Source organism: Musca autumnalis, unplaced genomic scaffold (assembly GCF_047663935.1).
Source record: "Musca autumnalis isolate F117 unplaced genomic scaffold, ASM4766393v1 scaffold_4, whole genome shotgun sequence".
In the NCBI taxonomy this organism is placed as follows: Eukaryota; Metazoa; Arthropoda; class Insecta; order Diptera; family Muscidae; genus Musca; species Musca autumnalis.
The window spans coordinates 6446261-6449957 of NW_027411977.1; positions in this window are offsets into that span (position 1 = coordinate 6446261).

The following is a 3697-nucleotide window of genomic DNA, read 5'->3' on the forward strand; positions in this document are numbered from 1 at the left end:
GGAACGCTCCTTCAGGCAGTTATGCCTCGAGAAGGTGCACATTTTTCGGAAAATATCGATAAATTACACTGTGCTACAAAATGGGACTTAATGTTAGTGGGTAGAAAATTCCTTTAGCAGATGAAAGCCCTTAGTGAGTGTACTAAGAGCCCAAAAAGAAATTTTCACATAGGTAAAGTTTCTGAGATATCGCGCGATTAATGGTTTAATTTTTGGCCCCTTTATTTGTGAGAAAATAGCTTTATATCTCTTTTAAGCGTTATTTTATGATTGTCTTCACTCAGTTTGACCTGCGGCATTACTGTCTTTCCACATTTATAATGTTATCTAAGTCGACTTTTATCGCCAAGAAGAATTTTTGGCCCACAAACTTGGATTTTTATGTTTACGCGCAGTGTTAGTTTCCATCAAAATCGGTTTAAGAAAACGGTTTTTTGTTCTAAGCATCGGAACCAACATATTTGTAATCATCTGCTTGCTGTCATGTGATTGGAAAATTCTATTAGCTTTCTAATGATATACATATGAGATTAATAGGTTACATAAAACCGGTTCAGAAATCGGTTTTAATATTAAAATATCCGGTACCAAAATTTACATAACCGGATCTATCCTCCAATAAAATTTGTTATTAACGTGTTCGTCATTACAAGAGCTATTTATGGTAAGTACTTCAGAAGCACCATAGACCAATAACGAATATACATTAAACCAAAACATAGTTTTCTGAACAAATCGGGATAAATGTCAAAAACGACAATGAAAACAGGGAAATATCAATAAGTCATATTGAGAACCTTCCTAAAAATCTTCTGAACACATTTGTGTAGAATATTTGGATGCTGTAAAATCTCGTCTTGTGGTACTTTTACTACGGTTGAAGAAATAAAGAACGAAAAGGACATGGAAGGAATGAGTTAGAGGGATGAAGTAATGTACAAAAAGATTCGGGATTCGATTTGACTGAAGACATATAATCTCAAAATTAAGCTACAATAACGCTTAACAGAGATATAAAGATATTTTCTCACAAATAAAGGGACCAAAATTAAATCATTAATCACGTGATATCGCAGAAACTTGACCTATGGTGAACATTTCCTTTTGGGTTCTTAGTACACTCACCAAGGGCTTTCATCTCCAAAAGGAATTTTCCACTCACTGACATTGAGTCCCATTTTGTAGCACAGTGTAATTTATCGATATTTTACGAAAAATGTGCACCTTCTCGAGGCCATAACTGCCTGAAGGAGAGTTCCAATGCTTTTGCGATGTACTAGAGAGTTTTTAATTATTGTCTTGGCTAAAATTTTTGTCTATTTGTTGGGTCGAAAATCTCAGTGGTTTGGCTGTTATATGACAAAATATCCAAAAAAAACTTCACCGACTTTTTGCTCAGTACAATCCCAAGAATCAGAAACTCCAGGCGCCCGTTAACATGTTTTTTCCCTTCCATAAAATCGTCCCGGCCTAGTGTGTATGTATCAATTATTTGTGGCTTTTGGGTTTTCCTTTATATTTCATCCAAACAAATATTTGTTTGCAGGCACACTATATTTGTTTGGACCCAAAGAAATGTTATGTTATGGACTGTTGCAAATATATATCACCAATATTTTTGAAAATTTAACATAGCTGAAGCCAAGGTATACCCTTTTAGAACACGCGACTTGTGATTGTATATTATACAAATTAAATATTTTTGGATAAAATGAAATGTTTTTGACGTGGCCTTAAATGATATATTCGTGGAAGCTGTGGCTATATTTATGTTAAAAAATGGGTAAAAATGGGTTGAAGCCACCATGTCTTTTCTTGTTTTCTCTCGATTTGTGAGTAAACACACTTCTCTCGATTTCCTGTCAAAGTAAAAGTAGAAGCAAACTAAATAAGGATCATCTCACTTTTGTATTACTTTTCAAAATTTTTAACTGCTTCTACCATTAAATGATGCTGACATTTTGAAGCCAGATGTACAGTGTTTTTTGAAATTTTTCATTTCAAAAGCTTTGAGATATATCCTCATCAACCCAATTACGTTCCCTAATGGGAAAACTTTAATATGAATGTTAATAAAGCAAAATCCGTTTATTTTATTGGGAGATTTAAGCAAAATGAAGGAAGTATTTCTACAGATTTTTACAATATTTTCTACTACATAATGCATGTGAAGAAATATTTTTTCAAACAACAAATTATTTTTTTGACCAAAATATGTGTTTATTTTGGCTGTAACATCGAAATTATAACACCAATCTGCATGATTGTAGTCTCATTTGATTCGCCGTGAAGTTGATCCACAACAAATTTTTATGTAATTTTATGACCACTAAATGGGCCTTAATTTTTAAAAAGTTGACTTATATTCAATAATTCATCAATTTTATGTACATTCGCGAATTCTGTGTAACATTTTGCAGGTATTATGCAATCTACTCTCTGAAGTCACTTCGAGGGAACTTTTTTGTAACAATTGTGCTCATTAAAATAATTAGCGTTTTATAATATTTTCTTTCTTAAAAAGCGAAATAAAGCGCCATAACTTTTGTCCGCAACAACCAAAAATTGGCTAGCGACCAGATTCTTACTGGGAATTGTTTTCTTAACCTACATATCAAAAATCGTTGATGTAGCGCGAAAAAAATTTATCCTTTTTTTCTGAAATGGAATATGAAATAATTGACAATATTCCTGATATATATATGTATGTATTGCTGCAAAATATTTTTGGGACATATGTTAGATAGGCCGTTTTTCTTTCGTGTAAAGCCTCAGAGCCGTTCATTCATCATCGAGTACGTTATCCTCTTGTAATATGGAGCGAACTAGCTGAGGCATCTACCTTATTGACGTTCCGCCTACGAAAGAACTAGATTGGTAAACAACATACCCAAGCAAATAACACCAAAACAAATCTCAAATTGCGTATCATAGAAATTGTGTTATATTCATAAGTGCACATTGGGTAGGCATCCTTCCCCTTGGGCTTATTCAAAACACATTCATAAAAACCATCTCCCTCTGATTAATATATGAAGTGATGAAATGACATCTATTGCTGATTTGTTAAAACGTTCATAATTTCTTTACACATCACCATAACGGGAGCACTTCACAAAACTAAAAGACACCAAAAAGGAAGCAAAAGAAGAAAAAAACTCCGGACAAAAACTCACATAAAATTAAAATGAAAAGGATTCCTTGGAGAGATAAATTAAGGAAGCACCAGCATCTCAAACAAAAACACCACCCATAGAGCAACATGGGAACATCATTGTCACCATTGCAGTCGTCGTCGCATATAAATGATGTTCAAGGAAATGGAACGAAAAGAACAAAGATATCAAAATTACAAGCTAACAACAAAAAACAGAGGAAGCATCATTAAACTCCTGGCTATCATGCCAAGTCAAAGAAACAGCACAGAGGGCGTGCAATGGACACTTTTTTCCACGAACAATGTTCTGTTCAGTGGTAGTGTATACCACTGAAGAGTTGTTGCTATTGTCTCAAAAGCAAAAAAAAACTATTCCAACTATTACCACTTTTCTGTTCGGTTTGGCCAGGAAGAAGTGTGTCGATGATATATTACTTTGGTCGACACACCCCCCTATGGAAAAACATTAAAAATCTTCAATACCAATGAAGACATATGAGTGTGGCACGGGAAACCTTCAGAAAAGTGTACATTCATGCT